This window comes from Triturus cristatus, chromosome 5_1, assembly GCF_964204655.1.
Source record: "Triturus cristatus chromosome 5_1, aTriCri1.1, whole genome shotgun sequence".
In the NCBI taxonomy this organism is placed as follows: Eukaryota; Metazoa; Chordata; class Amphibia; order Caudata; family Salamandridae; genus Triturus; species Triturus cristatus.
In genome coordinates this window covers 950,987,059-951,000,668 of record NC_140587.1, presented here as the reverse complement: position 1 = coordinate 951,000,668, position 13,610 = coordinate 950,987,059, and the positions used below count along the sequence as shown (strand labels likewise).

General features: G+C 42.7%; 1 protein-coding gene across 2 annotated transcripts in view; it reads right to left on the bottom strand.

Annotated features, from left to right (window-relative positions):
• Positions 1 to 13,104, bottom strand: part of ZBTB14 (zinc finger and BTB domain containing 14) — a 120,304-nt gene extending 107,200 nt beyond the window's left edge. Inside the window, exon 1 of one of the 2 annotated variants that reach the window (XM_085606009.1) lies at positions 12,984 to 13,104. The gene's annotated coding sequence lies outside the window, so the exon portion shown is untranslated. Of the gene's footprint in view, positions 1 to 12,632; positions 12,805 to 12,983 lie in introns of those variants that run through there. The other variant, XM_085606008.1, reaches the window with a different exon arrangement.
• Positions 13,105 to 13,610: the final 506 nt, after the last annotated feature.

Genomic DNA, 13,610 nt, shown 5'->3' with positions numbered 1-13,610 from the left:
ATTAGGGTTCATTACAGTGAAGTGGGGTAGATGGGAGTAGAGAGGATTGGGGTAGACTGACCTCTGTCTTTGAATGCACACCAAATGTAACAAGAGAAGGACAAGATTTAAAGGCATATTTACAGAAATCGCGTGCGCGGAAGGATAAAGTAAACAATAAATGCTCACGGGAGGGACGAACTCAAGCTAGACAGTCTAAAGCAAATAAAGTCAGCAACAAAAACCAGAAAACCGACAGTAAGCAATGGGCAAAATACATTCCCTGTGAAGCTATCAGAATGCCCACAAGAAGTCGGAAGCAAACTAGACAGCTGCAATGTCTGCTAGTTTTTGTCCTAACACAAGGAGGTAAATCCTCCTACACTGGTCGTTTAGTGGAAGCACCCATCCACTACTACACGAAGTTGTTGCATGCTGCAATACAATGGCTTCTCCACTCTTATAAGTGATGTCAGGCACTCTAAGAGTTAGACATCAAATAGATCCTTCTGCAGTACTGTGTGCAGGTCTGTGTAGCTATTTTCCTCACAGCTAAAGAATATCAGGGTCACTACTGGAAACGAAGGACATAAGCCACCATTGATCACTTGCTCTACTCCATCTTCCCAACAACACAAACACTTGCCTATGAGTGAATCTGACCGTATGTGCACAATTCCCTCCATTAAGTCTGGCCCTCAGCTGGATCAATGTCCAGTGAGTCTGCTTAACCAATCAGGCTCTGTTATATTGTCTCCTCCCTTTGAGAGCTATTTATCTGAGCAGGTGGTCGTTCTTAAAACCTTTAGGAAAGCAGATATATCTCTTCTGATAAAAAAAACAATCTACACTCAGCTGATCCAGTGAGTGACGATCCAATCTTTTTTTCCTATCATCTGCTGTGAAAATAACCGTGCAAAACTACTATGCAGGTTTATAGGGAAAGATGACATCCAAACACCTGAAAAATTCTATAGAGGTTTGCGACTGGCTCCAACACATAGGCCAGTGGATCTTTACGTATGGGCTACAATTACAACAGATCTATTTGCAAAATCTGACACTCTTAATCGTGGCCTCTAACTGACACACTCCACGAGGTTGAGCTTAAGAGACCCAGCTCTCCGTCAATTAGGGTATTTTCTGTCAGGTTGCTTGAAAAGAGTTTGCTTACTACAATTTAACTACAAGGCTTTTCCCCCTCTCCTATGGATTCCCATTGGGACCAACTCCACTCCCTAGCTATTTAACAATTATGTTGGGCCATCAGCAACCCTTAACCAATCACTTGTCCTCTAATTTACAGCATTTTTTACTGCAAGAGCAACAACTCTATTGAGCTACATTAGTGCTTAATATGTGTCAAAGAGTGGAGGGGAAGGGGTTGGCTCAATTTCATTCCAACACAACATTGAGCCTTGTTCTTAGAAGGAACAAGGACCTCTATAACCCCTCACACTGATCTTAATCGGTCCCTGTTCCAAACCTGGCAGTATGGACAATAACTTGGGTATCAAAATGGACTTTTCTACACAGCTTCCATAACACTCCTCTACAATAGTCTCTGCCTGTACTATTCAAGTCGTAACTAACCTCTCAAGTACACAGTTCTGAGGTTTCAAAACTAATTAGATGAATGATAGATTACATCATCCTTCAGGTAAGTAGGGAAAAATTATGTGTAAATCTTCACCAAATTATCAGCAAGACAGGTGGCGAGTGCTGCTAGATTTAGGCAAGCCACGCGAATTTAGCTGTATTGACTCCTAATCTTCCTGATATCTTCTCTACGGTCGTGCGCACAGTGTACAGGACTCTTGTTGGAAATCCCTCAGATTTGCACATGCAGATCACCTAGTACTATCAACATTTTTCTCTTCATGAAGGCAAACCTCGGGGATGTTCTTCTTCAGTCCTTACTCAAACTTCGAGGCATTCCTTCATTTGAACTGAAAAGAACCTGCAAAGTGCTTTCTTTCAGTAAACAAGTAAAAACACAGATTTTTCATTTAATTTCGGACCTTATGAATCATTTTTTAAAACCGCAAGGGTGGTTTGAGCACTATGAATATGTTTAAGATAGCATAACTAACCATCTGCTACATCAAACTGCCACAAATCACACTTAAAGTGACCTCTCCATAGCTACTGTTTTCTTTTCAATTCAATACTTTTTGACCTACATTTTTGTGCGGCTTACCAACACGAAAAAGCCATTCTAAGAAAAAAAAACAAGAACGGAACTGCTGCAACTGGACACCTGCTTTCATCAGAGTTGGAAGATGTGATACGTTTGCTTACTGAAAATTTGGGCAGATCTGTACAGAATGCATAATTATAGCCCCATGTGAAAGAGCATCAGATTTCAAAGGGTGGATGGATATGGCCTATGAGAAGAAAATCAGGATACTCTTGATTGGAGAGAAAATAAAAATGGCCAGCAGAAGACGACATAGAAAGTTAAGTGAGCAGAGAAGAAAATGGTAGAGGACAATATGGGTAGGGAAAGTTGGACAGCATAGATAGGGAGTAAGGTAAGAGAGAGAGCAAGAGAAGGAAAGGACGACTTGAGACAGGAAATGTGGGATGGCCTACAGTAGGAACAGAAAAGAGTGAAGAGAGAAGAATGACAGCAAGCAGATAAAAATGTTAAACTATGCAATGGACATACACAGCTACTAATAATTTTATGGCTTTCATGTATTTCATAAGTGTCAAGCTACTACCAAAATCATATACCTAACAGGGAACACAGCTGCCATATAGTCGCGTAATCTAGGGAAGCAGCATACCTTCTTGTGCAAAAAGGACTGAGCATGTCAAGCAACTAATCTTGATTATGGAGTAGGGTCCTTAACAACACATTTGAACTGAAAGTATCAACAAATGCATTTTCCATTGCTGAATATTTGCCAAACAAAATCCTGAAATACAGACTTTGTGAGCAGGCCTACAATTTTCTTTACCCTCTGCTTGCCATAAAACTCAAAAGGCAGACTTTTCTTTAATTCAGTCAGCCCTTCTTGGTACCCAGCAACTCCATACAAGAAAAGTTAGCTTTACTAAATACCATGACTCTGTTTTCCCTGTGAATATTGCGCCTATTATTTATTTGTTTAATTATTTACTGTTGTATATAGATAGTGTCAACATTGCCTCGGAGAGTTAAATCAGCTCCTAATTGAAAAACAGTTATACGAGTAACAGTGACAACGAAGAAACAGGATTGCAAACCCAGGAAAAGTAGAAGAGCAAGTATGTAGCATTTTTGTGTGCGTTACGCCGGAGGTGTGAGCTTTGACACTTCCAGAAAAAGACGAAGCGAGAAGGCACTCTGTAAGGACTATGGCTCCAACAGAAGAGTTTGAGATCAGCGATTCGCCTGTGGTCTTGCACACATTTTCAGTTTGTTGGACAGAAAAAGAAGGCATCACCATGTAAAACTTTACGCGATAGTATATGCTGCTTTATAAAGACATCTGGTCTCCATAGGAACCCACTTGATATATGCAGGATGGGGCGGGGGATATAATCAAATTTTAGATTTCAGTGGCTAAATGAGCAGCAACATGCAACACTGCCGTCTGTGCTCTGAGGTCAGCTTAAGAGGGTGCCAGTTATTTGAGAGCTGGCACAATAAAGTCTGGATATAAAGAGAAAGGTGCTATGTACTATAGTCTTGAGGGCTTCTTCTGGGATAAACTCTCAGGTCCACACAACGTTCACAAGTGGAAACAAACGCTCTTGGTCATACATTAATGTAAGATTCTGCCTTTAATCCACAGTAACAGCCAGCAATTTAAAGATATTGGTGCTCACTGGATAACATTCAAGAATGTTACTGCAAGCGATCCAAAAATGAACAAATACTTTGGAATATGACAAACAACTTAAGAGAATTTTTATTTTCTTACTAGATTGAGCTTCAAGTGCTGGAATGTTATCCAATCAGTATGGGCAGAGTGTAAAGTTTGGTAAAGAGATCTTGAGATAAAACTGTGTATTATTATATCAGTATATTGGTGACACAAGAACTGTAATTTCGTAAAACTGACTCCAAGCGATTAGAAATTAAGACTAGGGAGCAGAGAAGCCTATGTTTAGCCTTTCAGTACTTACTTTAGCAAGTTAGAACTGGAAAAGCAGTTGCCAATTCTGATCTGCTAAGATCAATTGATCTAATATGATATGAACAAGTTACGAACAACTCCATTAAAGACAATGCCATTAATATGGGTGAAATGACAGGTAAAACAAAGCAAGCATACCCGAATTTCCACTATCAAGAATGCAGATCACTTCTACAACAACTTGTAGAAAACAGCAATATGTTTTTAAAGCCAACTGAAATGACACTACACGCTTTTGTCATAGATATGTAATTTAAATGAGAAGCTACACAATTGTCAATAACATCTGTGAGCAAAGGAAGACCATGGATTCATAAGATCACCAACATGAGCAAAGGGTTTCTTCAGCATGGGCAAGACTTGTTAAAGCATGCTGGGAAAAAACTTTCCTCCAGTGATACTTTTACACGGTTTAACCAATAGGTTAAAAAGTGATACAAGAAATTGGGTTATTGGTTGCTGGAAGCCCCAGTCAGGCAACAACCACAATCCTTGTTAAGGTGAACTACAAAATGTCTCTAAATTAAATTGTGCTTAACCCTCTGGTAGCTTGGCACAGAGCAGCATTTATGCAGCACAAAAACAGTAATAAAGTGATAACACACCATATTAATAATTCCAGGCCAATTTAGAAAAATAGAACACATTTTGATAAATAAAATAATATCAGAACAAAAATCCGATCAGCAAAACCGAAGATATTCAATTTTAAAGTTTCTAGTGAAAATAGCACCTAAAAGCACAAATTGCCAACTGAGGCTATCTGGTCTGCGCCCGACCGGGACAAAACCACAAGTTCAGGCTGACCACGATGGAATGCAGGCTGGATACAAGGACCAGCATAGTCTCAGTGAGAACTGTACCTTATGTTCATGACGTAAGGCTTTGCCTCACTTGGGTCTGTTCTGATATGTGGCAGCGCGGTGCTGCAATGCAAAGCCTTGCGTCGAGCTGCGTAGGTTCAGATCAGGGACTGCGATGAAATGCCCTGAGTGGAGCTGCGCGGGTTCCGATCAGGGGCTGTGATGCTATATTCTGTGGCGAGTTCCATCGGTTTCACTAAGGAGCTAAGGGCTGCAATGAAAGGTCCAGCTTAGAATTGCATTGATTCTAATGAAGACGTAGAGCAGGAGCTGCGAGGTCCTGCATTGGTTCCGATAAGTCCGCCGACCAGGAGTTGTATCAAATTAGATGTAGCGCACAGTTAGGCAGGAGGGAGTACACTCTGATGGCAGCCAAGCGTCTAGGACCTGAGGGGGGCACCTACTGGGGGATCAAGACTCAATCCAAGTAGAGGCAGCAGCATAGCTCAGGCAAGTCCAGTTGCAGGTCCAGTGCAGCAAGGTCAGCTGTGCAGTTGCAGGGGGGCATCTGAAACTTGTTGTGTCCCACATAAGAAGTCAGCCAACTGACCCTTGGAGTAACACTAGTTAGCATGGGATCAAGGAAAACAGGTCCAGTCTCCCTTCTCAAACAAGGCAGTCCTTCAAGCAGCACAGTAGTCTTTTGGCAGCTGGGCAATCCTCCTGCTGTAACTTTCATAGGTCCAGGAGTGTTCTGAAGAGTGGCTCTGGAGGTCCAATGTCTATACCTGGTACCTACCTTTGTGTGTGGGGATACCCTGTCCTACCCCCACACCTGGTAAGTGTTTCTCCTTACGCTGGTGGCAAACTGTTAGGAGTGGCAAAAGAGAGGGCAGGCCTGAAATAAGATTCCTTTTTGAGTGCAGGAGGAATAGGCCTATGAAATGTAAGGGGGGCTGGGTACACGCCTCCCTATCATCCTGCTAGGACGGCCCTTCCAGTCCACACCTAAGCCCCCACTGTGGTAATGTCTTGAAGCAACACACAAACCCCAACCAACAGCGAAGCCACTCACAGCCATGTGACCCATGACACTGGCAGAAGGTACAAATAGTAAGAACAAGAAAATGTCAACTTTCTATAAGTGACATTTTCAGATTTGTGACTTCAAATCTGACATTACCATTAAAGAAGATTTTAAATTACAATTTGTTTGAGTGTAAACAGCATGTCTCTATCTGCTCCCAATCCAAAGTTATCACTTATTAAATGTAATTAGGTAACCCAGTGTCAGTTAATGGGAGAGATCGGCCTGACAACAGTGAAAAATGACTGAAATACACAGGTCCTACTTTTTATACACAATCCACCCTGCTATGTGAGCACTTAATGCCAACTGCAGGGTGACATAGGTAACAAGCATTGGCATAGCCAATAGGTCTCGCTTTTGAGACCTTATAAGTGTTTCGCCATGCAACAATACTTAAGGTCCCAAAAGCGAAACCTATTGGCTATGCCAATGCTTGTTTCTGTTTATTACTGCTCTGTAGTAACGGTGGCACCCGTGCTTTAGCTTAAACATCTTAAGCTAAAGTTGGGTGCCGAGATTGCTTCAAAAGTAAAGAATTGTCTATTTCTTTACTTTTGAAGCAATCTCAGCACCCGACTTTAGCCTAAGATGTTTAAGCTAAAGCACGGGTGCCACCATTACTACATAGAAGTAATAAACAGAAAGAAAAAAAAAGAAATGGCTCATACAGAACATCAACGCGGCCGCGAAAGTGATCACGATCAAGCACGGCGCACGCGTCCGCGCACATGCTCTGTAGCTCTAGGCTGGCCATGGTAGCACTTTTTTGAGCCCTCACAAAAAGTCTTGCCTGACCAGTGCATGCGCTGGGTCAGGCGAGACCTAATAAAAAGGAAGGTTTAGGACTGGCGAAAGGGTAATTTTATCAGGTCAAAATGGCAGTTTATAACTGCACCACAAGCTGCAGTGGCAAACGTGAAACATGTTTTAAAGGACTACTTTAGTGGATGACACAAGTGTTGCAGGCCCTCTAATAGCATTTAATTCACAGGCCCGAGTACATGAAGTACCATTTACTAGGGACTTATAATTAAATTAAATGTGCCAATTAGGTGCTGTCAAATTTTACCATAAGTAAAGGAGTGAGCACAAGCACTATGGCAATGGTAAAGTGCACAGGGTCCTAATGCTAACAAAAACAAATTCAGCAAAACAGGAGTGTAGGCAAAAAGTCTGGTTGAATATCATGCCACTGATGTCAGGTCTAACTGGCGAAAAGTCATATGTTAGCAATATTCAATGGAATCTGGTTACTGAAGTGACTACATTTCAACTTGGCATTGGTTTTCAGTCAATCGCTATTTGAAATATCTTTAAAATGCAAACAAGCCACACTGATTTTAATGTAGAGATTTTTACTTGCACTAGGTCGTTGAGACAATTAAGAGTTCAGTAGATTGGACTGTCTCATAAAAAAAATATATGTAAATTCTGTGCTTTTCGCATCAGGATCTTTGACAGTAAAACAATGTATTTCATTGTATGCTCTACATATAGGATTTCCTAGATGCCATAAGCTTTAGTAGGTTGAAGAGTGAAGGCAGTTGTAGGAATGCTTTCTCCATCGAGCTTAGGGATAGTGTTTTTTCCAAATTAATCTCCAGAGAACATAACAGCAAAACGTTTGGACCTTTTTGCTTTGTATGAGGTATTCACCCATCAAGAATTGCATTTATTTTACTTAGTAATGATGGTGTCTGCATTTGTTTAGACCCTATAGAGGAGGAGCAACAGCGCCCTTCAATGAAAGGGTGTTGATAGTGATATGTTTACTGTCACAAAACCAAGTTATCTTCTGTAGAAGTCAACAATAAACAAATGTGCCTCGTAGTGGTCAAATCAATATACCTGCAGATGGTCTCCAATAGTGAGCATGTGCCTTTAGAGATGACTTAAGCAACTGTAGAACCTTTGGTGTGGGCATATCTGAAGCAATGTTGCATAACCAAATTGCCTAATAAGAAAGAGTTGAACAAACTGAAAGCAGTGTAGTTGAGAGTCATCTTGGTGAGGCTTGAAATTCCTACGAATATGTATGAATTAGAAACTATTTGCTGATTTGTGCAACGCTCCAATCATTTATTTTATTTATTTATTTAAGCACTCTCACTATTAAAGTGGTAGATCACATTTAATCTGCTGAAGAGCACATTTAATGATTTGATCTCTAGGAGCAAACATCGGAGGCATCATTTAAAAGAAGAACAGAAGTCATTGGATGTGTGTTTGCACTGAATATACTTCTTATAGATTACTGCAACTCCTACATCACAGCTTCCCTCCGGTTTGTAGCTAATAGATAAATCAGGGGAGAAGTAAGTTCATAATGTAATGTGAAGAGTTGAAGATTTGTCTCAGTCTGGACCAGGAGATCAAGACTGAGATTTGTAATGATAACAGTAAACACTAATCCAAGCATCAGAGCTGATGTAAATGTATAGAGTCACACATGTGAAGACTTGGCAGTTTTACAGAAAGTGTAGGGTCCAGGAGGATCTGGATTTTTTGTGCTCTTACTCCTTTGAAATTCTTCTGCTGGGAAAGAGGCTATATTAAGAGGCAATATGAATGAGTGAGGATGCATTGGGATGTCAGAGCAGAATTACAGGAAGGTGATTTAGAGTGGAGACACTCAATGGCATCACACATACTAAAGAAAGGTAAGATCCTGTACTTCATGTGTATGGGTCAAAGTAGTTCATGTGAAATGTGCGTATTAAGATGCTAGTTGCAGCCAGGAGATAAGTGATCATTCAAATGCGGAAAGGCATTAAGTTTAGACACTGCAAAGAAAAATATAATATTTATCTACAGAGAAAAGTGATCAGCGGGAGGGGAAGCATCTGTGTCTTGCTGCTCTCTCAATACCACTAGGTTGATAACAGAAATCCCCTTCAATATCCTTGGGCCATGGTACTCCCTAGCCCTGCAACTACTTCTGATCAAGACCTTCCAACCATTTACAAACTTCTGGATACAATAGTAAGTGTTCTATAGAAACTAAAATTCACTTGACTAAGCAAAGAAGCATACTGCCATGTGGAGAGGTGTGGCTCACTAGTTAGAGGCGGCAGACCCGTAAGCAGAGAATCGGCCAGGGACCAGGGTTCAATTCCCGACGCGGCAGGGTCGTGGACCAGGGTCAAAACGGACTCGATAATTCTCGCCTCGGTACCTACTCTAACCAGGAACACACTCGGCAACTCTGGGCATTAAGCTTGCCTCATCTCTACAACGGCCCCCCACAGACGCCGGGGATGCCTGGTTTCACCTTGGAGATACCCAGAAAGGGACCATCTCACAGGGATAGCCAGGACGGGTTCCCCAGCGGTCTACAGCGCTGGGACACCCCGTTGCTGGGGTAGCTGTGCGCTTTACAAGTCTACAACATTTACATTAACTGTGGATTTTCTTGTACTGTACAGAAAGACTTGTAGACACTGATGGTCCATAAAGGAACACCTGTTTTGCTTCAACATGGGCTCCCCTGCTACCTCCTAGATGTTATCCCAATAGCCAACATACAAAATGCAAATCCAGCAGTGAAGGGTTCTAATAATGTGTTCCTAACAGTACCTAGTGGCCACACTCAGGAGGGCTTCTCACACATCTAACATGGCTGTGTGGATAACGATTGCCTCTTTATCACTCCACTTTCGACCCATAAATGATATGCAGTAAATGATGTATAGTGCACATTCCTATGAGTATCTTCTTATCATACCTGTGTTAATTCTATGGCACCTTCTATGGTGGATGGCATAATGAATGCTCCCCTAAATCCACAGAGGTTCATCAGAGCATATTATAAGCCTGACGCCCTGTTGATTGCTTAATACCAATCCCTGGTGATTTTACTGCCTCTATTGGGAGGATTATCCACAGTATATAGCCAGGCAAATTGCGTAATGTCCATATTTATGGATTGCTCGATTGACCCAAATATGTCATCCCTACGACATTAACGAAAGTTGATGCAAGACTGCATGACTAAGGGTGTAATCTTTCATCACTTACCCGTGTGGTTTAAGCTGTATGATACAAAACAATCTTCAACTGCTAGGTATCCACATGCTAGCAAGACCATGACTTTCCTCCTTCTATCATATAAAGACCCCACTTTCTTAAACAAACTTACTGAACTCATCACCTCCAACATCCTGCCCCCATTTGACACTATTCTTCTAGAGAATTTCAATAACAGCTGGAACAAATCCTCGACTCCAACCACATCTGAACGGGCATCTTTCCCCTCAGCCAATGATTTTGTGCAACACTGTGGTAAACCTACTGATGGAAAAGGCCCCATCCTCCACCATATTGTTTCTAAACAGGACGGCTTCCAAACATTTCCTATTATCGTGAGCTGTTATAGTCAAGTACTTATACCTTTTTGATAATCTTACTCTACCATCGCTACTCAAATTCAAATCAAACGAGGGTACACTAAGGCAATGATTCTGAGTTCGACAGAAGCCAGATGCTATTTATCCTACCTCCTAAATGACTATACCCCAGGATACGTTATTTATCTGGGTCAATAAATAACCTCTTGTCTGAGATTTTGGGGAACATCAAGCGGATTTTCATGCTTAAAAGACCAAAATATGCATTATACTCTACATACTGTATACTTTTTTCCTGTTAAATTTGACAGGCTTTCCCTGTTGAAATGTAATGAAGGGTGAGGTACTTAATGCACCCAGTGATTACTGGGTGTGTTATATAACACCAAACCCAGAATTCAGTCCCCTGTTCAAACAGGAGTTTGTGTAGGGGTCGGAAAACACTGAACCACACAAGGCAAATGTATTAAGACGGGGTCGCTGTTATTATGTGATTGTGCTGTTGCGGCTATGTTCGCATTATTGTAGATTTGTGCATCTGCCACATAATACATCATCTGCCGCATAACCGGCATATTTTGACAAAAAAATTGTTTCTAGCTCAGAGTTCAATAATTATTAAAAATGCAGCAACATGTTGCTACGCAGTGGGAGATCCTTGCAGAGGTTGACTGGTCACCTTTCAGTTGCTTATCGATATATTTGTGTATTAAACTGGTACTACTTTGATGCAAACAATGCCCACACAGTTGACAGTTTTAAGATGACAAAATGATGAAGTCATACTATCACAAACTGGGCTTCATTAGACCGCATATTTGTGGGGGGGTCCGCATATTTACTCAACCCTGCTGCATACTTCTAGAGGCCCTTTACGACAACCTGTCACAACAGAGAAAACTGGGCAGCTTCCATCTCTACCATCGTTCATCCACCTGGCTCCAGTAGCGTAAGCCGTTGTAGCCATGTATTAGAATGCTACCCATCAGAAATGGTGCTTAACCTCTTCGATGCCGATGACGGAGCGGTTCCGTCATGCACGCCGGTTGGGCTGTGCTTATGACGGAACCGTTCCGTCATGGCCCCGCCCACGCTCAGATCTTTCAGCACTGCGCGGGAATCCGCGCAGCGCTGAAGAGGTTAAGCACCGCTTCAGGGGGGATGAAGCACAACATAAACGCAATTACAATGCAATACCTAGTGATAATTAAAATGGCAACAGAGACATTTAACAACTGCTGCCTACTTGTTATCAAAGTCCCAAAAATAGTCTACACTGCCACAGGGCATACTAGGCACTAAACTTTGATAGCTTGTCAATACCAGACACAATAAGCTGCATGTACGAGTATGCACAGCAATACAAACTTCTAGAGGAAAAGGGAGGCCACTAAGAGTTCCCCTTCAGGGAAACATTCCAGCTACCAAGCTCCATATCTGCTTTTCTCTGTACGAATAAAACAATGTGTGTATTACTCACACGTCCCTACTTCACTTTTACATTTGCCACTTACCAATATGTAAGACTTTTATGTTTCGTTCAATCTGTTCAATGTACGCGTTTTATATGTCTGAAAATAAATAATTAAAAAGTCCCCTAAAGCCTGCACCTTATTTCAGCATTCAGACGGCTACGCATTTGTTTGTGCAATTTCCCCTTCTACAAAAAATCAAGTTTATTAACGTACATATGTAATCGAGAAAAGTGATACAATGAACTGCTAGGATAGCCTCTTACGGGTGAATCATAAAAAAATAATCGTCATTGGACTAACAGTGACACGCGTAGAACACACACATTCAAACTCGCAAAAATATTTTGATTAAAAAAAAAAAAAACATTAGGACATTCCTAGTGTACACACGCGTACAACACACGCAATCAAATTCGCAAAATTATTTCGATTTAAAAAAAAGCATTAGGACAGCCCTTGTGTATCGTAATCCAAAATGGGGGAACTGCGCGGACCCCCCACCCTCGAGAGAGAGAACGCTGGAAGGAGAGCAGGCTGTGTGCTCGCGCTATGGTTCCCGATCAAACGGCCTCGCGCTTGGGGCACAGGCACGAGAAGCCGCGGCGGCTGCAGATGCCCGAGTCATGCACAGTCCGCTCCCCATTCTCGCGCTGCGCGGCGGCGGTGGAACGGCCCTGAACAGGAAGAGGCGGCAGCCACCATGCACTCTCTTCCCGAAGCGTCCGCGAGAGCGCGCCGGCCCTCAGCAGAGACGGGCGCGTGCCGGTTCCATCGCCAGGCCGTCTGCTTAATATAGGGCGGCACCTTACCTCCAGTGAAGCGCTAGGAAGTTAGAAGTGGCGCAGACGGGTGGTGCACGGGACGTAATTCTTATTTTGGGGCGCTCATATGTTTTCGGGGGTTCGGGTCGTGCACGTCTCTCGGATCTATCTTGCACGAGCTTTCCTCACTGTGCATGCGCGATGTAGGACGCGCAAGCACGGGACGCAGCACAAAGGGGGGGAGGGAGGAGGGCACAAGTAACACATCACAGGGGTGCTGACACGTTTTATTGGAGTGTGGGTTCTTTTTTTTCAGATATAGAATGCTAAAGATGCACTTTTTACAGCCGATGTACTCCCCGAGTTAAAGTAAATGGATTGTGTTTTGTTATTCCTTACTGAAAGGCGAAATCGCGCACCCCGGACAGTAAAGCAACCAGGCCCCGCCGTGCATGACGCAGCGGGCACGCCCACCGTGCACTCCGCCTCGCGACAGCGCCAAAAGCAAGTCTAGTCTCGCGCGCCTGCGCGTGCAGTATAGTAAAGCGTCCTAGGGTCTAATGCTCGCGCGCCTGCGCTTGCCGAAGCTCGAGCCCGGCCTCCAGCTCTCGCGCGCTTGCTCAAGTTGTCCTTGGCTGATGCTGGTGACTCGACTTTCTGACGTCGGATAAGCGGACAGTGCTATGCTCCTCCTAACTAAATTTGAGCGTGGTACGGCTGCCTGCGAAGAATGCTGTTCATTATCGTTGGTGCATACAGCCATCCTAAAAGATGGCGATGCTTAATGACGTTGCGAAAACAACAGCTTTCAATGTGAGACAAGCTGGTCACGGCTTTAAAGTGGTGATTAATAAATCACTGTTTTTGCTGGAACACTACCTTCTTTCTGTTGATTGTAATTACCACAAGACCCCACAGTAGTCCCAATTCCAAAGACAGTGATCCGGCAGGATAAAAAAAAAATCATAATACACAGCACATGTATACACAGAAGACACGACAGGCTGAAAGTATACGTTGCACACT